This window comes from Pseudorca crassidens, chromosome 6 (genome assembly GCF_039906515.1).
Source record: "Pseudorca crassidens isolate mPseCra1 chromosome 6, mPseCra1.hap1, whole genome shotgun sequence".
Classification (NCBI taxonomy): domain Eukaryota; kingdom Metazoa; phylum Chordata; class Mammalia; order Artiodactyla; family Delphinidae; genus Pseudorca; species Pseudorca crassidens.
The window spans coordinates 90,717,082-90,741,686 of NC_090301.1; positions in this window are offsets into that span (position 1 = coordinate 90,717,082).

Consider the following 24,605-nt stretch of genomic DNA (forward strand, 5'->3'; position numbering starts at 1 on the left):
GATCCATAAATATCTACCCTGAACTCATGACGATGATTGGATTCAACATTGTAATTGCATATGCCTGACTTTTCCACTCTGTCAACAGCCTGTTCCCTGGAGTATCTCCCAGTGTGCATGTCATATCCTGTTAGGTAGATTTTGAGCCTATAGGAATGCATCTCATAGCCTTATGAGCAAAGATCCCACTTAATTCTCTGTCATTTTTAGCACTTAGCACATTGTTAGTGCTTTAAAAGGATGAAACAATTCCTTGACTATGTAGGTGTAGGGTGTTTATAAATTTAAAAAATACTTCTACATCAGACTTCCCCAGTGGCACAATGGTCAAGAATCTGCCTGCCAATGCAGGGGGCATGGGTTTGAACCCTGGTCTGGGAAGATCCCACATGCTGCGGAGCAACTAAGCCCGTGCTCTACAACAAGAGAGCCCACCGCAATGAGAAGCCTGCGCACCACAAGGAAGAACAGCCCCCGCTTGCCACAACTAGAGAAACCCCGTATGCAGCAATGAAAGACCCAACGCAGCCAAAAAAAAAAGACAAAAAACCCTTCTACATCGATTATCTTCTGCAATTTCCACAATTACCCTGTGAGGGATGGCAAATCTCTTTGACAAATGAGGAAACTGAGACATAAAGGGCTGAAGTCACAGATGGTGACAGTACTAGGTTTAGGATTAAGTTCTCCCTACTTCTGGTCTCAGACATTTCTGGTTAAATATTGTCTCATCACATCATTACTCTCTGAAAGCTATTCCCACCAGAAATCTCATTTTAATTAGATATTTCATCTCTTAAAACTCTATAGGGTGTCTAACATTTACAAAACCATGCTGGGTGGAGGCAGTGAACACTACCTGGGTTGCCAAAAGTAGCTAAAAGGTATAAGGACAAAGCCATCAGACAGATTTTCTTTATGACTCTTTGAGACAGGATAGTGCAACGTCAGATCCACCTTGACACCAAGTTATGTTGAAACTCAGTCTTTATCATGGGGACCACTGGGTGCCTTTCTCACAGCCACTTCAGCTTGGTTTTACAAGTGTTCAAATAGTGAGACTCTGTCCCAGAGCGTCATTGGGTTTCCTGCCATATCTATGGATCTATGATCATGACTTTAATTTTAGAGCATGGAAGGGATCTTAATAAGGATCATGAATCACACTTTACAAATGAGGATAGAGGATGTGAACTTAAGTGACCTGTTCTATCAGGGCCATGGAGCTGGGCAGCCTTCTTTATTCATTAACTGATTCACTTAGAAAACATTTATTTGAAAACATATTTTGTTCCAGGAATTATTCTGGGTACTGGAAATACAGCAGTGGAAAAAAAAAAAAGACAAAAATCACTGCTTCAATAGAGTTTCTATCCTAGTGGAAGAAGGCAAATAATAAATAAACCAAAAAGTAAATTGTAGGGTATATTAAATGCAGCAACACATGAAAAAAAAAGGAAAAAAAAGCAGGTGTCTTAGTCTGTTTGGGTTGCTATAACAAAATACCACAGACTGGGTAGCTTAAAAATAACAGAAATTTATTTCTTAGAGTTCTAGAGGCTGGAAGTTCAAGTTCAAAGCATGGTCACATCCTGGTGAAGGCCCTCTTCCTGGTTCAGTCAACACCATTTCATTGTGTCCTCATATTGCTAGAAGGAGCTAGGAGAGCTCTGTCGGATCTTTTTTATAACAGCGCTCTAATTCCATTCATGAGGGCTCCGCCCTCATGACCTAAGCACCTCCTGAAGGCTGCTCCTAATACCATCACTTTGGGCATTAAGATTTCAACATTTAAATTAGGGGGTTTGGGGGAGAGGAAAGGACACAAACATTCAAACCATAGCAGCAGGAAAAGAGGGTAAGGTGTTTTGGGGGTACTGGGCAAATTTTAAATAGGGAGGTCAAGGAGGTATTCACTGACAAGGTGACATTTTTGAGCAGCAACATAAAGTAGGTGAAGGAGTAAGTATTGAGAGGACCTGGGGAAAGCCTGTGCAAAGCCCTGAGGCAGGGGTGTGATGACATCTTTGGGAGGCCAGGACCAGGGCCTGGGGCTGAATGAGCAAGGTAGTGGGAGTGAGTACTGGAAATGAAGTCTCAGAGGTCCTGGAGAACCAGATCTATGTGGAGCCTTGTGGGCCTTGGCAAGGACTTTGGTTTTTACTCCAAATGAGTGAAATGAGATATTGAAGAATCCTGAGCAGTGAAGTGGTATATTTGTGTTTAGTTTTAAGTGGATTACTCTGGGTTTTTATGTTGAGAATGGATTACAGTGAGGCCAGGGTAGAACCGGGAAACCAGTTATTAGGAGGCTGTTGTAATAATTCAGGCAAGAGAAGATGGTGGCTCAGACCAGGTGGGAGTGGTAGAAATGGTCCAAGAGGTTGAATTCTAAATTTTGAAGGTGGAGCCAAGAGGATTTACTGAAGGATTGGATTTGGGGTGAAAAAGAGAAAAATTAAAGGCGACTCCAAGGCTTTTAGCCTGAGCAATTGGAAAGATAGTGTTGCACTTACCTAAGGATGGCCGAGGCTGCAAGAGGAGCAGGTTTGGAGGGAGATGAACAGTTCAGTTTTAGAAATGTTTCCTTTGAGATGTCTTTAGATATCCAAGCAGTGATGTCAAATAGGCAGGTGAATATGAATCGAGAATTTAGATAAGAGAATTGGACTAGATAATTGAGTGGTCATCAGAGTATTGCTGATATTTAAAGCCACGAGAATGCCAAAAGAGTGAATGTAGATAGAGAAAGAAGAGAGCTCCAGGGATTAAGGTCTCGGATACATTCAGTATTTCAGTCTAGAACTCAGTCTCCTGATGTCCCTACCAACGTACACACTGGAACATTGGTTCAAGGCTTGTATAACTGGTTTAATTCTAATGTGGACTACCAAAGCCAACATTTTATAACGGTGTCTCATATAAAGGCATCTCAGGGATCCAAGTTTGATATAAAACAAGCTTGCCTTAAATTTCAGGTATATGGGGTCTTGTTCATATTCATGAGAGAAGATGAGGGCAATATTTCACAGGGCTGTCTCCACCCACAACTTCTTGGGTTTGATGCTAGCCTGCCCCTCATTATTTTAGTGCGTTCTCCATGCAGACTACAACCCTTTGAACAATTACCCCCAACAGACTGGGTAAGTACTAAGTACTGGATTCCTACACCTGTGTAAATCTAGTGCTCTGTGGGACTAAAGAGTTTTCAGATATTTTTTTTTTTCTTGTGGAATGAGAAGATATTCTGAGAGTAAGTTTAAAGGTGGCTGAATCCACATCAGCCTTTGATCCCTATCCCTTAGGCATTGGATCTCAGATTTAAGTGTATATAAGAATCAGAAGGAGCTTATTTAAAATGTAGATTCTCTGGTCTTATCTTCAGAGATTCACATTCATTCAGTTTGGAGTGGAGCCTATGACTTTGCACAGCCAGTGATTCTGACACTGATTCAGGATCAGAAGAGACACTTACTTTTGATATGGATGAATGAATCTATTAGACAGCGTCTTTGATTCAGAAAGAAAAATTTGTATTGTTCATGGGAAGTTTATGGACAGATTATGATCTTGAAAGAAATCCTCAAAGTGCATTGTATTATATTAAGTCAAACAAAGTGTATATTATAGAAAAGAGAATGTGAGTCCGTACAAGGGAGGTTTTTCTAATAACTAGCTTTATTAAGTCATGGGAAAGTGGCATGTGAATAAATGTGGGTCTTTCACTGAAATGAAAACGAAAACAGTTTGAGATGGTGCAGACTTTTTCTCTGGGAAATAAGATTTTGCTAGTTGCTGTCTAAAGTCACCATACATTAGTAGTAGTAGTAGTAGTGCAGCTTGTGGGATCTTAGTTCCCAGACCAGGGATCGAACCTGGGCCCCTGCAGTGGAAGCTCAAAGTCCTAACCACTGGACTGCCAGAGAATTCCTGACCATACATTATGTTTGAAAACAAAGCAAAAAATGAAAAAGAGGTAACTTCTTAGGTCCCTAACCACTCACAGATTCTTTGAGTGTTTTTAATATACTCGAAGGACAGAGGACTGGCCCACATTTTCATCATGATGGTTCCCTACTTTCTTCAACCCAGGGACTTCCTGGTGGGGTAGAGCAATTTGAAACCCTTTCCAGATATTCTAGTAAAAGTTTCCTTCTTTCTGTGGGTAAAACAAGAGTGAATCAGAGTTGATATGACTGGGATTGCTACTAACTTTGAACAAGACGTATAAGCCACAAGAATGACAGGAGAAGCTGTTACATGAAGGATCTGTACTGGGTGATTTCTGACCTCTCTCTCTACTTCTAAGTTCTCTGAATTCTAAAACTCTGAGTTCACACATAATCCTTATCTACCCCTGTGAAAAAATGTGTCCTGTTTGCTGTAGCACTCACAGAATCACATCTTTATACCTCATTCCCTGAGTAAATTCAGGGGCAACATATCACACACCAATAACCCTAGCTCTTTGTTCCATCTTTTAAATTATTTATAGATATCAAATACTTAATTTTACCAAATGCCTTATTACAATCAAGGAAAACAGTTATGGCAGTTTTCAAGAAAGAAGGTTTAAATTTACGTGTAATATGCCTTCCAAAATTCATTTCAAAATGCACTCACTGTCTTGTTTTGAATTCTTAGTGTCATTTTTTTTCCCCCTCTGGCTCTTCTGTATGTAATGATTTGTCAGTCAATGGCATTCCTATAGGTACATCTCTGTCAGAATTCCAAAAGCACATTAGCAGAGGTAAAACAAAGCCCTCAGAGGTAGGCATATTTTACTGTAAGATAACATTCCCCTTTTAGGCATTGTTTGCCATGTGTCTTCGAACAACTAGGGATTGTATTATCTCATTGTAGCAGAAGGCTTAGTGTTTTCTAACATAATTATGTGATGAAAGAAAGTGGAGTTTAGAATGGAATATATTGTGCTGCTTATGTTTTTAAATGACAGGCTTAATAACAATAAAACAGGTAACTATAAGTAATAAACTAAGAGAATAATATACAACTACATCTAACTGGAGGTACTGAGAACTTCCTAGAATAAGTCTCTGTAATGGTTAAATGGGATAATCTTAAATCAGCTTAATTTATTGGCTTTACCTGCAGCAAATTTTTCCCTATAGAATACAGTAAATCTAAATAAGACATTTGGCATTTTATTTCATTTTATTTTTCACATTCCAGCATTCTTTCCTTTCTTTTGATTATAGCACCATGGTTTCCTTTGGGGAATTACTTCTTACTCACTCTTTGCAGTCTTGTTAATTGTCAACCAAAATGCCCACCCTCAGCTGGTTAAAGTGTGAGTCCATGACCCAATCAGTTGTTTCTTCCCAAGATTTGACTCTGGAAAGGAATGATAGAAAGATAGAAAAACTAGAGCCCATCCATCCCCAAGGGAACTTGGCAAAACCCCAGACTGGTTCTTGCTACCTGTATCCCTGGAGCTCTTTGCTGAGACAATTTTGCACTTACTCCTTTGGTCTGTGAGTCACTCCATAGCCTTCTAATAAGTCCTTTTTTTATTATTCAAGTCTTCCAGAGCTGGACTTTGTTGTTGCAACTAAAGATCACTGATTGATGCACAAGAACTTGCACTCCTTCTCAATCTGTGTTATCTTTCTGAACGATTATACAGAATTTAACATTTCTTATCAGTATATATATATATGGAATATTTATTTCTTTCCATGGATGTGTGTGTTTGTGTGCATGCTTGTATGAATGTGTTTTGGTATGTGACATATATGGAAATACCAGGATTCCATCAACATCTTTATGAGAACTTGATCTTTTCTAATTAAGGGAAATTGCTGGACTCAAAGCAGAACACAGGTGTATACTAAGGAGTCTCCTTTAACACTTTCTCCAGTTCATTAGTGAATTTGTAAGCCTTACTTTAGTCAAATGAAAAGAGAAATGTTCTTTTAAAGCTGTTACACAATGCTATACACATACTAATCTCATAACAGGTTTGTGCTTAATATCTGGAGAAAGAGCTTAACTAGTTAAATTTTATTAACTACCATTAATTTCCTTCAAGGGAATGTGAAAAAGATTTTACAAGCTTAGCAATGACAACATTTCTGGAATGTCAACATAGATTCTTTAAAAGGCTGAAGAGAATGTAGAAAAAGATGTTACAGTCTAAAGATCTGAGGCCAGGGAGGACTGAGATTTTGGACTTTGTCTTGCCGCTTTCACTGGATGACGTTTGATGTTTATTTCACCTTTCGTGGTTGTAATTTTCCCAGCAGTGGAGGGAGGATGAAAATTTCTTTTTCTGCCTCAGAAGGTTTCATGAAGGTCAAATAAGATGCCCTCCCATTATTCTAAGTGGAATAAGTCAGACAGAGAAAGACAAATACTGTATGACCTCACTTTTATGTGGAATCTAAAAACACTGAACTGGTTTGTTCGCGGGAGCTGGTGGGACTGGAACCCTGTGCTAGACTGAAAACACGAGACTCTAAGGCTGAGAGGGGTTTGTGCGGCTGTGCAGGAGCGCTGGCATGGGCGACTCTTCCTGCGGTGGTGTGGGCTTGAGGAGGCAGCTTGCGGGAAGGAGGCATTTAGGGTGAGGTAACACAGACCGTCGAGCCAGATTTGCTGAGTTTGTACCTCAGCCCCAACATTAAAGCACTCTATGGCTTTGGGCAACTCAGGTAGCATGAATCTCATCAGCACAGAGAGAAAGCTTCACTGAAAACTCACTGCAGAGCAGCGGGGGAAGCTGGATTCCATGATGGCAGCAGCAGGGTTCATGGCAAGAATCACGGCGTGCAGGCCGCCCTGGGGTGGTCTCGTCTTCCTGCAGCTTGTAGACCCTCAGGCTCAGGAGGTGTTTCAAGCACACAACCTTGAGAGAGTATGGTGTTCTTGAGACCATCTGTACTGAATCTGTGACTGAACCCAGTGAAGACTGCTATATAAACGTTTAAGATTCTGGCTGCTCATGCAGAGACCTATTTCAGCCGTGGGCTGCTGGAGATAGCCTCATAGACAAATTACTACCAAGTCAGCCTGTTCTAGCTGAATGGCTATTGTAAATCCTCATAATCTGACTTCACAATGGAGACTGCCACACTCACTGCCATGTGGCTGACACGGTCTTGGTGCTTCGGCCGGGTATCAGGCCTGAGCCTCTGAGGTGGGAGAGCCGAATTCAGGACATTGGTCCACCAGACACTTCCCGGCCCCATGTAATATCAAACGGAGAAAGCTGTCCCAGAGATCTCCATCTCAACACTAAGACCTAGCTCCACTCAACGACCAGCAAGCTACAGTGCTGGACACCCCATGCCAACAACTATCAAGACAGGAACACAACCGCACCCATGAGCAGAGAGGCTGCCTAAAATCATAATAAGTTCATAGACACCCCAAAACACAACACTGGATGTGGTCCTGCCCACCAGAAAGACAAGATCTAGCCTTATCTGCCAGAAAACAGGCACCAGTCCCCTGCACCAGGAAGCCTACTCAATCCACTGAACCAAACTTACCCACTGGGGGCAGACACAAAAAACAATGGGAACTATGAACCTGCAGCCTGCAAAAAGGAGACCCCAAACACAGTAAGTTAAGCAAAATGAGAAGACAGAGAAATACGCAGCAGGTGAAGGATCAAGGTACAAACCCACCAGACCAAACAAATGAAGAGGAAATAGGCAGTCTACCTTAAAAAGAATTCAGAATAATGATAGTAAAGATGATCCAAAATCTTGGAAATAGAATGGTGAAAATACAAGAAATGTTTAACAAGGACCTAGAAGAACGAAAGAGCAAACAACAAATGATGAACAACACAATAAATGAAATTGAAAATTCTCCAGAAGGGATCAATAGCAGAATAACTGAGGCAGAAGAACGGATAAGTGACCTGGAAGATAAAATAGTGGAAATAGCTACCGCCAGGCAGAATAAAGAAAAAAGAATGAAAAGAATTGACAACAGTCTCAGAGACCTCTGGGACAACATTAAATGCACCAACATTCGAATTATAGGGGTCCCAGAAGAAGAAGAGAAAAAGAAATGGACTGAGAAAATATTTGAAGAGATTATAGTTGAAAACTTCCCTAATATGGGAAAGGAAATAGTTAATCAAGTCCAGGAAGCACAGAGAGTCCCATACAGGATAAATCCAAGGAGAAACATGCCAAGACACATATTAATCAAACTAACAAAAATTAAATACAAAGAAATATTAAAAGCAGCAAGGGAAAAGCAAAAATAACATGCAAGGGAATCCCCATAAGGTTCTCAACAGCTGCTCTTTCAGCAGAAACTCTGTCAAAAGGGAGTGGGAGGACATATTGAAAGCGATGAAAGGGAAAAACCTACAACCAAGATTACTCTACCCAACAAGGATCTCATTCAGATTTGATGGAGAAGTTAAAACCTTTACAGACAACAAAAGTTAAGAGAATTCAGCACTACCAAACCAGCTTTACAACAAATGCTAAAGGAACTTTTCTAGGCAGGAAACACAAGAGAAGGAAAAGACCTACAAAAACAAATCCAAAACAATTAAGAATATGGTAATAGGAACATACATATCAATAATTATCTCGGGTTTCCATGGTGGCGCAGTGGTTGATAGTCCGCCTGCCGATGCAGGGGACACGGGTTCGTGACCCGGTCCAGGAGGATCCCACATGCTGCGGAGCAGCTGGGCCCATGACCCATGGCTGCTGAGCCTGCGTGTCCGGAGCCTGCGCATCCAGAGCCTGTGCTCCGCAACGGGAGAGGCCACAACAGTGAGAGGCCCGCGTACTGAAAAAAAAACAAAAAACAAAAAAAACCCCAAAAACTTAAATGTAAATGGGATAAATGCTCCAACCATAAGACATAGACTGGCTGAATGGATACAAAAACAAGACCCGTATATATGGTGTCTACAAGAGACCCACTTCAGACCTAGGGACACATACAGACTGAAAGTTAGGGGATGGAAAAAGATATTCCATGCAAATGGAAATCAGAAGAAAGCTGGAGTAGCAATTCTCATATCAGACTAAATAAACTTTAAGTAGAGACTATTACAAGAGACAAAGAAGGACACTATATAATGATCAAGAGATGAATCGAAGAAGAAGATATAACAATTGTAAATATTTATGCACCCAACATAGGAGCACCTCAATACATAAGGCAAATGCTAACAGCCATAAAAGGGGAAATTGACAGTAACACAATAATAGTAGGGGACTTTAACAACCCACTTTCACCAATGGACAGATCAACCAAAAAGAAAATAAATAAGGAAACACGAACTTTAAATGATACATTAAACAACTGATATTTATAGGACATTCCATCCAAAAACAACAGAATACACTTTCCTGTCAAGTGCTCATGGAACATTCTCCAGGATAGATCTTATCCTGGGTCACAAATCAAGCCTTGGTAGGATTAAGAAAATTGAAATCGTATCAAGTTTCTTTTCTGACAACAATGCTATGAGACTAGATATCAATTAGAGGGAAAAAAACTGTAAAAAATGCTAACACATGGAGGCTAGACACTATGCTACTAAATAAGTAAGAGATCACTGAAGAAATCAAGAGGAAATCAAAAAATACATAGAAACAAATGACAATGAAAACACGACAGCCCAAAACCTATGGGATGCAGCAAAAGCATTTCTAAGAGGGAAGTTTATAGCAATACAATCCTACCTTAAGAAACAAGAAACATCTCAAATAAACAACCTAATCTTACACCTAAAGCAGTTAGAGAAAGAAGAACCAAAAAAACCCAAATTTAGCAGAAGGAAAGAAATCATAAAGATCAGATTGGAAATAAATGAAAAAGAAATGAAGGAAACAATAGCCAAGATCAGTAAAACTAAAAGCTGGTTCTTTGAGAAGATAAACAAAATTGATAAACCATTAGCCAGACTCATCAAGAAAAAAAGGGAGAAGTTGCAAATCAACAGAATTAGAAATGAAAAAGGAGAAGTAACAACTAACACTGCGGAAATACAAAGGATCCTGAGAGATTACTACAAGCAACTATATGCCAATAAAATGGACAACCTGGAAGAAATGGACAAATTCTTAGAAAAGCACGACCTTCTGAGAATGAACCAGGAAGAAATAGAAAATATAAACAGACCATTCACAAGCACTGAAATTGAAGCTGTGATTACAAATCTTCCAACAAACAAAAGCCCATGACCAGAAGTCTTCATATGCGAATTCCGTCAAACATTTAGAGAAGACCTAACACCTATCCTTCTCAAACTGTTCCAAAATATAGCAGAGGGAGGAGCACTCCCACACTCATTCTACGAGGCCACCATCACCCTGATACCCAAACCAGACAAAGATGTCACAATAATAGAAAACTACAGACCAATATCACTGATGAACATAGATGCAAATATCCACATCAAAATACTAGCAAACAGAATCCAGCATCACACTAAAAGGATCATACACCATGATCAAGTGGGATTTATCCCAGGAATGCAAGGATTCTTCAATATATGCAAATCAGTCAATGTGATACACCATATTAACAAATAGAAGGAGAAAAACCATATGACAATCTCAATATATGCACAGAGAGCTTTTGACAAAATTCCACACCCACTTATGATAAAAACTCTCCAGAAAGTAGGCATAGAGGGAACTTACTTCAACGTAATAAAGGCCATATATGATAAACCCACAGCCAACATCATTCTTAGTGGTGCAAAATTGAAACCATTTCCACTAAGATCAGGAACAAGACAAGGTGGCCCACTCTCACCACTCTTATTCAACATAGTTTTGGAAGTTTTATCCACAGCAGTCACAGACGAAAAAGGAATAAAAGGAATCCAAATCAGAAAAGAAGTTGAAATATCACTGTTTGCAGATGACATGATACTATACATAGGAAATCCTAAAGATGCTAACCAGAAAACTACTGGAGCTCATCAATGAATTTGGTAAAGTAGCAGGATACAAAATTAATGTACAGAAATATCTGGCGTTCCTATACACTAGTGATGAAAAATCTGAAAGTGAAATTAAGAAAACACTCCTATTTACCATTGTAACAAAAAGAATAAAATATCTAGGAACAAACCTACCTAAGGAGACAAAAGACCTGTATATAGAAAATTATAAGACACTGATGAAAGAAATTAAAGATGATACAAATAGATGGAGAGATATACCATGTTCTTGGATTGGGAGAATCAACATTGTGAAAATGACTCTACTACCCAAAGCAATCTACAGATTCAATGCAATCCCTATCAAACTACCACTGGCATTTTTCACAAAACTAGAACAAAAAATTTCACAATTTATATGGAAACACAAAAGACCCCGAGTGGCCAAAGCAATCTTGAGAATGAAAAATGGAACTGGAGGAATCAGGCTCCCTGACTTCAGACTATACTACAAAGATACACTAATCAAGACAGTATGGTACTGGCACAAAACAGAAATATAGATCAATAGAACAGGATAGAAAGCCCAGAGATAAACCCACACACATACGGCCACCTTATCTTTGATAAAAGAGGCAAGAATATACAATGGAGAAAAGACAGCCTCTTCAATAAGTGGTGCTGGGAAAACTGGACAGCTACATGTAAAAGAATGAAATTAGAGCACTCCCTAACACTGTACACAAAAATAAACTCAACATGGATTAAAGACCTAAAGTAAGGCCAGACACTATCAAACTTTTAGAGGAAAACATAGGCAGAATACTCTATGACATAAATCACAGCAAGATCCTTTTTGCCCCACCTGTTAGAGAAATGGAAATAAAAACAAAAATAAACAAATGGGACCTAATGAAACTTAAAAGCTTTTGCACAACAAAGGAAACCATAAACAATACAAGTAGACATCCCTAGGTATGGGAGAAAATATTTGCAAACAAAGCAACTGACAAAGGATTAATCTCACAAATATACAAGCAGCTGATGCAGCTCAATATCAAAAACCAAACAACCCAATCCAAAAATGGGCAGAAGACCTAAATAGACATTTCTCCAAAGAAGATATACAGATTGCCAACAAACTCATGAAAGGATGCTCAACATCACTAACCATTAGAGAAATGCAAATCAAAACTACAATGAGATATCATCTCACACCAGTCAGAATGGCCATCATCAAAAATCTACAAACAATAAATGCTGGAAAAGGTATGGAGAAAAGGGAACTCTCTTGCACTATTGGTGGGAATATAAATTGATTCAGCCACTATGGAGAACAGTATTGAGGTTCCTTAGAAACTAAAAATAGACCTATCCCAGCAATCCCAGTACTGGGATATACCCTGAGAAAACCATAATTCAAAAAGAGTCATGTACCACAATGTTCATTGCAGCACTATTTACAATAGCCTGGACATGGAAGCAACTAAGTGTCCATCCACAGATGAATGGATAATGAAGACGTGGAACATATATACAATGGAATATTACTTAGCCATAAAAAGAAATGAAATTGAGTTATTTGTAGTGAGGTGGATGGATCTAGAGTCTGTCATACAGAGTGAAGTTTCGTCAGAAAGAGAAAAACAAGTACTGTATGCTAACACATATACATGGAATTGAAAAAAAAAAAGGTTATGAAGAGCCTAGCGGCACGACAGGAATAAAATAGACGTGGAGAATGGAATTGAGGACACAGGAAGGGGGGAAGCGTAAGCTGGGTCAAAGTGAGAGAGTGACATGGACTTATATACACTCCCAAACGTCAAATAGATAGCTAGTGCGAAGCAGCTGCATAGCACACGGAGATCAGGTCAGTGCTTTGTGACCACCTAGAGAGGTGGTATAGGGAGGGTGGGAGGGAGATGTAAGAAGGAAGGGATATGGGGATATATGTATACGTATAGCTGATTCACTTTGTTATACGGCAGCAACTAACACAACAATGTAAAGCAATTATACTCCAATATATTAAAAAATGAAAATAAAAGTTAAAAAAATGAAAGCAGTGAACTCATACAGGTAGTAAAATTGTGTTTGCCCAATGTCGAGGTGTAGGGGAAATTGAGAGATGTTGATCAAAGGGTACAAACTTTCACTTACAAGATGAATAAAATTCTGAGGATCTAGTATACAGCATGGTAACTATAGTTATCAATACTCTATTATACAATTGAAAGTTGCTGTAAGAGCAGAGCTTTAATGTTTGATTCCATTCCACCACAATAAAGTGGACATTGCAATGAGGTGAGTCGCACCGATTTTTTGGTTTCTCAGTGCATATAAAAGTTAAGTTTACACCATACTGTAGTTTATGAAGTGTGCAATAGCATTGTCTAAAAAAGCAATGTACATACCTTAGTTAAAAAATATCTACGGCTTCCCTGGTGGTGCAGTGGTTGAGGGGGTTGCAGGGGACATGGATTCGTGCCCCGGAGTGGCTGGGCCCGTGAGCCATGGCTGCTGAGCCTGCACGTCCGGAGGCTGTGCTCCGCAACGGGAGAGGCCACTACAGTGAGAGGCCCACGTACTGGAAAAAAAAAAAAAAGAAAGAAATATTCTATTGCCAGAAGTGTTAACCATCATCTGAGCCTTCAGCAAGTTGTAATCTTTCTGCTGATACAGGGTTTTGCCTTGATGTTGATGGCTACTGGCTGATCAGTATGGTGGTTGCTGAAAGTTGTGTTGGCTGGGGCCATTTATTAAAATAAGACAACAATGAAGTTTGCTGCTTTGACTGACTCTTCTTTTCCTGAACAATTTCTCTGTAGCATGCAATGCTGTTTGATAATATTTTACCCACGGTAGAAATTCTTTCAAATTGGAGACAACTAAGTTTACATAATGTTCTAAATCCTTTGTTGTCATTTCAACAGTCTTCACAGCAGCTTCACCAAGAGTAGTTTCCATCTTAAGAAACCACTTTCTTTGCTCATCCATAAGAAGCAACTCCCCATCTGCTCAATTATTATCATGAGATGGCAACAGTTCAGTTACATTTTCAGTTTCCACTTCTAGTTCTCTTGTTATTTCCACCACATCTGCAGTGCCTTCCTCCGCTGAAATCTTGAACCCCTCAAATTCATCCATGAGGGTTGGAATCAACTTCTTCCGACTTCTTCCAAATCAACTTCTTCCAAAGAGGTATTTTCACCTCTTCCCATGAATCGTGAATGTTCTTCATGGCACCTAGAACGGTGAGTCCTTTCCAGAAGGTTTTCAATTTACTTTGCCCAGATCCATTAGAGGAATCACTGCCTATGGCAGCTATAGCCTTACAAAATGTATATCATGGGTAATAAAACTTGAAAGTTGAAATTACTCCTTGATCCCTGGGCTGTAGAGTGGATGTTGTGTTAGCAGGTATGAAAACAACATGAATCTCATACATCTCCATCAGAGCTCTTGGGTGACCAGGTACATTGTCAATAGCAGTAATATTTTAAAAGGAATCTTTTTTCTCTGAGCAGTAGGTCTCAATAGTGGGCTTAAAACAATAAACCATCTTGTAAACAGATGTGCTGCCCCCCAGGCTTTGCTGTTCCATTTGTAGAGCACAGGCAGTGTAGATTTAGCATAATTCCTAAGGGCCTTAGGATTTTCAGAATGGTAAATGAGCATTAGCCCCTAACAAGAGAGTCAGCCTGTCCTCTGAAGTTTTGAAGCCAGGCACTGACTTCTCCTCTCTAGCTATGGAAGTCCTAGATGACATCTTCTTCCAATAGAAGGCTGTTTCATCTACACTGAAAATCTGTTGTTTGTTTAGTGTAGCCACCTTCATTAATTTTCTTAGCTAGATATTCTGGATTACTTGCTGCTTCACCTTGGACTTTTATGTTATGGAGATGGCTTCTTTAAACTTCAGGAACCAACCTCTCTGCTCATTTCATACTTTGTGCAGCTTCCTCACCTCTCTCAGCCTTCATAGATTGAAGAGAGTTACGGCTTTGCTCTGAATTTGGCTTTGGCTTAAGGGAATATTGTGGCAAGAATTACCATAATGTGACACAGAGGCAGAAAGTGAGCAAATGCTGTTGGAATAATCATGCCAATAGGCTTGCTAAACACAGAGTTCTCACAAACCTTCAATTTGTAAAAAACTCCGTATCTGTGAATCAAAACAAAGTGAAGCACAATAAAATGAGGTGTGCCTATATATCATTATATCTCAATAAAGTTGGAAAAAACTGAGATGCCCTTCAGGTAGTTCAAGGGAAATATTCTTTAAATTAGAAGCCTGTAAAAATAAAAGATAAGATGACAAACAAAAGAAATAGAAAATAATGAAATCACTGTATGGAAGGAACTACATGATTTGCATAATGGACCCAAGATAAATAAAACCATTGAAAAGCAGATTTAAAACAATGCTAATCACAACTGTATGAAAATGTGAGGCTTATTCAAAAGCCAATTTGATGAGGTAAGCAACCAATTTTCTTTTTAACAAGAGACACCTTTTGCAGGTGTATAACAAGTGGGAATTAGTATCTGTCAACCACCTACTATTTCTTAGGTTCTTTGTTAGCTATATTTTTATTGTCTCATTTAATCCCCCAAATAATGTGAACCAGATGTTATCTTTATTTTACAGAGGAGGAAACTGAGACATGGAGAAATTAAATTACTTGCCAAAAATGGTAGTTGAGATTCAAATTCCCTGTGTATACATTTCCAAACAGAGTCTGGCTTGACCATGTGCTTGCTTTGGCCAATGGGATATTAGCAAGCGTGACATAAGCAGAGGCTTAATAACAAGTGTTTGTCCTTTGGGGGCTCGTCTTCTTGGCAGTGCTTCCTCTTGGAACCCTGAGACTACCCAAACAGACCATGTGGAGGAGAATGGAGGTGCCCAGAGGAGGATCAGAACCAAGACCCCAGACACGTGGCCTCAGTTGGTCACAGATCACCATAACAAATAAAATAGAGTGATTACCTGGTATGTATGATGAAGACATTAGCACATATCACATATCTTCTCTCATCTCATGGTATCCATCTTCCAGGTTTTCTTAAGAATTCTTTTTTAACATACAGAAATACATAATGTACTATAACAATGATTCTCCTTCCCTGAGAACTTTGTAGAACCAATCTCTGTTGTAAAGTAGTATGAGGGCAGCATGATTTCTTCCCTTGTGATAGTGATTGTTTTTTTCTGTATTATGCTTGAATAGTTTTTCTTTATCCTTGATAATAGCCTAAGTAGCATATAAAGAATAGTGTACTTAGAATATAAATTGGTGTTGACTGCTTTGCATCAAGTTTACTTCAAGCACAGCATATTCCTTCAGTCTGCAGCATTTATTTTCTTCATTTCTGGGAAACTTTTCTTGTTCTATATTTTCAAATTTGTTTTTTCATTTCTGCTTTATTTGTTTAGTTCCTTACAACCCAATATTTTTATGGTAGATAGTTTTTATCTATCTTTATTATCTATTAGCTTCTCTCTAATCTCTTAGACCTTTCTTTCTTTCTCCTTCTCCTCTTTCTCCTTCACCTTCTTTTTGCATTTATTATTTCTAGCCTTTTCTCTGTGAGAAAAATTCCATATTCAGCAGACTTTTTTCTTTCCTTTGCTTTTTCTAATTTGTTTATTTTTTTCTCAATTTGGCCAAAATCGGTTTCTGTTTTTACAACTCGGGATCATGGCAGGAAACAGAATTCATCCTCCATGCTTAAAATTTAGAGAAATTAAGAAAAGGATTACTGTTGGGATGCGGATGAGGTTAAGAGAAAAAAGTCAAGGAATAGTAAGATCCCAGAGACTAACAACTGCTTAAAGATGCTCCCATCCCTAGGACTACTGCACAAGGGAAGGAAAGAGTGTTCCTGGAGTCCACTGACAGTGAACATGTGGAAGAGGGGATCCCTCCCATGTGAGCTAGAGTTGTGGAGGATCATGCATGGGAACAGGGGAGAGAGGGAAGAAATAGCTAGGATTCTCCCTTCTCCCACCCTCTGACTTTCCTGCCCACCTGGAAGCCTGGGGGCATGGGAACAAGTTTCAGGGGTCAGCTTCCCCTGAACCAGAGCAAGGCAGAGAGGGGCAGAGAATGGTGGTACTGACAGTGGTGGGTGGGGAGTTGACTAATGAGAATGACCAGCACGTACTTGCCAATTTATGTTACTTTCTTAAAGGATCACAAAGATTTTAACTCTTCAACAAGTCTCAAATATTTACGCCTTCCCACTGGAGCATGTGTGCGTCTGCAAGTGCATGCGCACACACACACACACACACACACGTGTATATGTGCATATGCACATGTGCGCATTTGCCAAGATTCCACCTGTATCATCATGAAGCCTTGATCTTTCCAAATTTGAGGGAGGTATAATCTTCAAAGCAGAAAACAGATGGTATCTTAGGGAATCTCTTCAAACAGTGAGTCCATTTCATTTCTAGAGTTCATCAGCTCTATTTTATTTAAAGAAAGAGAGAAGAGCCAAAGAATTTCATAGCCATAGAACAATGTTATCCACCCTCAATTATTTTTCTCAGATTGGCAGGTTTCCTTTTCATCTCATACTGTTGCTTTATTGATTTGTTTTTAAGCCACTAAAAAAAATGAATTTTTATTCTTATGAAATCTGTCTGTAGCCTGAAACAATTGTGAGATATTTCCTTCTTGTTTTAAGCTATAATTTATCAAGTGGGGCTCTTTTACTTCATGTTAAATATTTGTTTGTTCTTGCCATGCTATTATTTTCATCTTGATCATGCTCAGGTAATACTCCAGTGGTACAGTGTTGAAGCCTTCTTCCTACCATGTGAGGAAGATTTGTTTTCCTCACATTTACAGGTGGTGGGCTGAGTATTTTACATTATATCCACTTTTCTATAGCCTGAGGAAATGTCAGGGTTAAGGGGCCAGCTCAGTGGAGGGGAACGTGTGCAATGTGCATTTTCTTTGAGTTCTTGGACTCTGTTCTCCCTCTTGAGTGTTTCTCACAGCTTGGCACCAGCTTGCTGTGTTCCAGTATAAGGAGACAGCCTTCCAGCTCTGTGTTTGGCAACCACTGTTAAAGAATGTTGGCATTGGATGGACCTAGAGATTATCATACTAAGTGAAGTCAGCCAGGCAGAGAAAGACAAATATGTAATATCACTTATATGTGGAATCTAAAAAAATGATACAAATGATCTTATTTACAAGACAGAGAAATACTCACAGACATAGAAAACAAACTTACAGTTACCAAAGGGGATAGAGGGAGAGGGGTGGGGGGAGATAAATTATGAGTCTGGGAGTAACGTACATACTGCTATATATAAAATAGGTAAACAACAAGGACCTACTGTATAGCACAGGGGACTATACTCAATATCTTGTAATAACCTATAGTAGAATAGAAAAGAATCTTAAAAAAATATATATGTCTTACTGAATCACTTTGCTGTAGACTTGAAACTGACACAATATTGTAAATTAACTATACTTTAGTAAAAGTATTAATTAATTAAAAAACGTTAAAAGAATTTTGGCGTAAAGAACAGGTCAAGCATCACGGAATTAAATAAGTCAGCTTTCCTATGTGAAGTCAGAAGATGTTACATCTAGATAGAGTAGCGTGTTTCTCTGAGAAGATAAATCTTACTTGGCTCTCTTTAAATCTATTGTTGATAACTAGCAGCTACAAAATTTCATTCTGATGTTGGCTCTATGAATTAGAAGGAAGGGATGCTAACCAAGAAGTTGGGAAAGCCCATGAGCATCATTGTAAATAGAACCAAAAACCTAAATAAAGGAGTTGGGTGGAGATGTTTCTAAACAGTACAATGAGAAATGGGTCGGTGCAAGGAGCTAAGAAATAGCCTGTTTAATTCCATTTATTTTTCCATAAATTCCAGAAAGAAGTCCATGAAAAGTATTAAGCTACATAGTTTCTTACCACTACAATTTGGTCATGTTTTGTTCCCAGTTAGTAAAGAATCTTTAGAAAATATTAAAGGAGTTCTGTGTAAAGTGAATATACATTTGTTTCTTCATAGCATCTCTCTGGTGAACAGTCCCTGGAAGTTTTGGGGTAGCTTTATGGAAAGAGAGAATGGGGGGAGGGGGAGTGGGAAGTGGAAGAAGGAGATAGGATTATTAGCTATAAAAACGATGCAATCGTTTGAAGGGGAGAATCAATCCAGAGCAAAACAGAGCAAAACAGAGATAGAGTGAGATAGTCAAATCCTTGAAGACATCATTTGAGCACCAGGATCTAGCTGTGCCTGAAGTTTATTGCTTTAACTTCCCAGTTAGAAAGCTAGACAAGTCTTTCTTTCAACTACTTGGGGTAGGATTTCTGTTACTGAAAGAGTTCCTTTATTAATATATTATGTTCCCCAGTGTTCAGCGGGGAGGCAGAAATAGCTAGGCCTGCACTTTGGAAAAGAGGACCCTGTTGTGGGGGATGAATGTAGGCAATAAAGAAAGGGAACACTTAGCAGCTGTGTGTGGGGGAAAAAGACAAAGAACAAGCAATAACAACAAAACAGGAGAAGAACTTAAGTCCCCAAGTGACCCCACTTGGAGGTAGGGCAATCTGATGATGACATTTTTTGTGCCAGTTGATTTGTCTGGTAAGCCTACATAGGTGACTATTCTTATCTTGTTTTTTGTGTTTTCCCCCCAAAATTCCTTCCTCATCAGTAGAGGACAGTGTCAGCGGATTTCCTGATGGAGGGAGGGACCATTAGGAAGTGAGCATGGGGGGTGTTATTATTATGCTGTTTTTGTTAATTTTTACGAAAATTTGTAGTCATTTACAAATTTTGCTGTGTTGTAATTTTGTTATTACTCCTGTTTTTCCAGGAGACCAAAAGTTCTTTGGAAACGTGGATTATATCATGTCTTGCTTATCCCAGGACACACAATGCTTGGTACAGTGCTGGACAACCCCAGCCATGGAACATAGAACATGTTTGTGGCAGAGACCCAAATCTTTATCTCAGGGTCGAAAGCAGTTACCTGGGTCTGGTGGAAGTATCTTGCTCAGAGGAATGGCACAAGAATAGAAGACTCAGAAAAGTAAGGGACCAAGGGCCAGATTATGGCTTAAAGGTATCATTAAGCTTACCTGACCTACTTTGACATTGCTAAAAAATTATCTTCAGAGAGAAAAAAAATACTACTGCAGCAATGTAGTATACTTCTGTTTTGTATCAACATTTAATATTGTGCTGATTTTGTGAATGACAAATGGTCTATTTTACAGTCACAAGTTTTCAAGCCATCACTTTGTGACTATCAATATTTTCCCTTTTAAAATTCTCAATAATAACGTATCATGGATATTCTAGGAAAATGTAAACTTTGGAGGTCAGAAGAGAAACAACATTACTTCATTTTTTTTCTTGAATGAAAAGTTGTAAAGCATATTTCGAAACATTGTGATAAAAATCCCAAAAGCAGTTGTAATTTTGCTTATCTGATTGTTTGGTTTAATGCAATCTTACTGAGCCAGCTGACCAGCTATTCAAAATTAGTCAGTAGTTTGGAAAAACATGACATCATCATTTGTGACAGCCTTAGACAAAGTTCTAAAGCAGGTGAATTTGGCCTTCAGAAAATGCCACCTTCTCTTTCTAACCTGATCCCGTTTGAAAGTGCTCTCTTTCTTCCACACTGACCCCATCTAAGGAAATAATCAAAATACTAAGCTGGTCACGTCACCTTTGATTGAAAGTGTTCTAATGGCCTTTGCCTCCTGGTCACATAAAATCCAGCTTCCTCTGTAGGATAAACAAATTTTGTTTTTGTGATCTGGTCCTTCCCTATCTCAGGAATTTGCCAATGTATTTGATCCCTTCCTGAGTTCACTGTTGTTTCTTTTGTCCCACATTGTTGGAAGGCAAGGAGGTCTTTAAATAGCACTTCTTCCTCGCCCAAGTTTTCAGAACCAATTGAGAAATCAGACAAAAGTGTAAGGCATATGGGGACCAAAATATGACCTTTGTTACCAGTAGGATATTAGAAACATTCCCGTTGGTGGACAAGTGGGCTTCCAAATACCAGTTCCTAGAACTACCATCCCAGTAGATGGTCATACTAACTAAGGCATAGGCAGTGCTGGATGAGGGCAGGCCTCCCCACACATGGCCCCTATCTGCCCCGCAAGGTACTACCCTGCAGGCAGCCTAGGTCCCAAGCAGAAGGGGAGAAGAAGGGGCTGGCCTGCTTACATCCAGTCTCTCTTCTCAATTTTTCCAATCATGTTAACTCACTCTTCCTTGGAGGAGGACTGAGTGAGGCCAGGATGGGGTCAGGGGAGGAAGGCCAGGATTGTGATGCACATGGAGGACCCTCCATACAGTGTGAAACAAACTAAGTGGAGAAGACGCATCACTCCAGAAAGATGGACTGACCCTCCAGCTTCACTTTTCTTATTGCCAAAGCACAGAGTTCCTTTAGTGAGGATTTGTGGATGGTGGAGCCTTTATTGCTTGTAAGTCTGAAAAATCTTCATTTTTCTCTAATTTTTGAAAGATTACCTAGTTTGGTGGTGGTTTAGAAGTTTCACAGATCTTCCTCAGTGGTGGGAAAGGCAAGGAAAAGTGCTAAGCTGGAATGGGGGCTCGGGGGCTCCAGGTGCTACCTTCCAGCCACAGCCATTTGATCTTTACTTCTTTTACATATTGGGTTTCTGCATGATACTATTTTAAACAAAGATCCTGTCAATAGACAAAGTTTGAGAAATGTTATTGTAGACTAATCCTTATAAAAATAATAGCAGCAAATATGTGAATAGCACTAATATGCCAGGTACAACATTAAGTGATGTGTGTGTGTACAAACATATTAATTTATTTTTCAAAACAACCTGGTGAAATGATTGTGATATCCCTCTTTTATAGATGAGGAAATTGAGGCATTGAGAACTTAAATACCTTTACTGAAGTTACACATCTAATAAGAGGGTTACAGCTGGAATCCGACCCCAGTATTAGAGTGTACATTATATACGATTGCACCATTGTGAGTGGTAGAAAAGTTGGAATGAATCCAACATCTAAATACTGGAAGGGGAGAAAAAGAGCCTCTGTTCCCTTGCTTTCCTGCTCGGCTTTTCCTATTCCACCACACCACAGTTCAGGGTGGCTGCTTACACCTGTGCACAGTTGGTGCTGACTCTGGTCAACCCCATGCTCACTGCTGCTGATTTAGTGGAGATGATTCCAGACTCAGATTTTCAACATCCCACTTGACTTTACAAGTTGGATGACTCACAAAGCTTCTTGAACTTAGGAAGTCCCAAACAGACCTTGTGATTCCACACCCCACAAACCTGTTCTCCCTACCCCCATTTGTTTTCAATAAATAGCATCATCTTTTGTCAGTAGCTCAAGCCAGAAACTTATTCGTCCTCTTTATTTTTTTTAATCTTTATTGGAGTTTAATTGCTTCACAATTAAACTTTAATTTAATTGCTACTTTCTGTTGTATACCAAAGTGAATCAGCCATATGCATACATATGTCCCCATATCCCCTCCCTTTTGAGCCTTGCTCCCATGCTCCCTATCCCCCCCCGCCCCCGCTCTAGGTCATAACAGAGCACCCAGCTGATCTCCCCGTGCTATGCTGCTGCTTCCCACTAGCTATTTTACATTTGGTAGTGTATATATGCCGATGCTACTTTCACTTTGCCCCAGCTTCCCCTCCCACCCCATGTCCTCAAGTCCATTCTCTATGTCTACATCTGTATTCCTGCCCTGAAACTAGGTTCATCAGTACCTTTTTTTTTTTTTTCTTAGATTCCATATATATGTGTTAGCATACGGTATTTTTTTTTTTCTTTCTGATTTACTTCACTCTGTATGACAGATTTTGGGTCCATCCACCTCACTACTAATAACTTAATTTCATTTCTTTTTATGGCTAAGATTCCATTATATATATGTGTCTCATTTTCTTTATCCATTCATCTGTCCATGGACATTTAGGTTGCTTCCAAGTCCTGGCTATTGTATATGGTGCTGCAATGAACATTGTGCTGCATGTCTTTTTTTTTTTTTCCATTATTAAAAAATTTTTTTTTCTTTTATTTATTTTTTTATACAGCAGGTTCTTATTAGTCATCCATTTTATACACATCAGTGTATGCATGTCAATCCCAATTGCCCAATTCATCACACCCCCACCCCCACCCCCTGCCACTTCCCCCCCTTGGTGTCCATATGTTTGTTCTCTACATGTGTATCTCAGTTTCTGCCCTGCAAACTGGTTCATCTGTACCATTTTTCTAGGTTCCACATATATGCATTAATATACGATATTTGTTTTTCTCTTTCTGACTTACTTCACTCTGTATGACAGTCTCTAGATCCATCCACATCTCTACAAATGACCCAATTTCATTCGTTTTTATGGCTGAGTAATATTCCATTGTATATATATACCACATCTTCTTTATCCATTCGTCTGTCAATGGGCATTTAGGTTGCTTCCATGAGGTGGATATTGTAAATAGTGCTGCAATGAACATTGGGGTGTGTGTGTCTTTTTGAATTATAGTTTTCTATGGGTATATGCCCAATAGTGGGATTGCTGTGTCTTATGGTAGTTCTATTTTTAGTTTTTTACAGACACTCCGTATGGTTTTCCATAGTGGCTGTATCAATTTAGATTCCCACCAACAGTGCAAGAGGGTTCCCTTTTCTCCACACCTTCTCAAGCATTTGTTGTTTGTAGATTTTCTGATGATGCCCATTCTGACGGGTGTGAGGTGATACCTCATTGTAGTTTTGATTTGCATTTCTCTGATAATTAGTGACGTTGAGCAGCTTTTCATGTGCTTCTTGGCCACCTGTATGTCTTCTTTGGAGAAATGTCTATTTAGGTCTTCTGCCCATTTTTGGATTGGGTAGTTTGTTTTTTTAATATTGAGCTGCATGAGGTGTTAATATATTAATTTGGAGATTAATCCTTTGTCTGTTGATTCGTTTGCAAATATTTTCTGCCATTCTGAGTGTTGTCTTTTCGTCTTGTTTATGGTTTCCTTTGCTGTGCAAAAGCTTTTAAGTTTCATTAGGTCCCATTTGTTTATTTTTGTTTTTACTTCCATTACTATAGGAGGTGGATCAAAAAAGATCTTGCTGTGATTTATGTCAAAAAGTGTTCTTCCTATGTTTTCCTCTAAGAGTTTTATAGTGTCCAGTCTTAGTTTAGGCCTCTAATCTATTTTGAGTTTATTTTTGTGTATGGTGTTAGGGAGTGTTCTAATTTCATTCCTTTATATGTAGCTGTCCAGTTTTCCCAGCACCACTTATTGAAGAGGCTGCCTTTTCTCCATTGTATATTCTTGCCTCCTTTGTCATAGATTAGTTGACCACAGGTGCGTGGGTTTATCTCTGGACTTTCTATCTTGTTCTATTGATCTATATTTCTGATTTTGTGCCAGTACCATATTGTCTTGATTACTGTAGCTTTGTACCATAGTCTGACGTCAGGGAGTCTGATTCCTCCAGCTCCGTTTTTTTCCCTCAAGACTGCTTTGGCTCTTTGGGGTCTTTGTGTCTCCATACAAATTTTAAGATTTTTTGTTCTAGTTATGTAAAAAATGCCATTGGTTATTTGATAGGGATTGCATTGAATCTGTAGATTGCTTTGGGTAGTATAGTCATTTTCACAATATTGATTGTTCCAATCCAAGAAC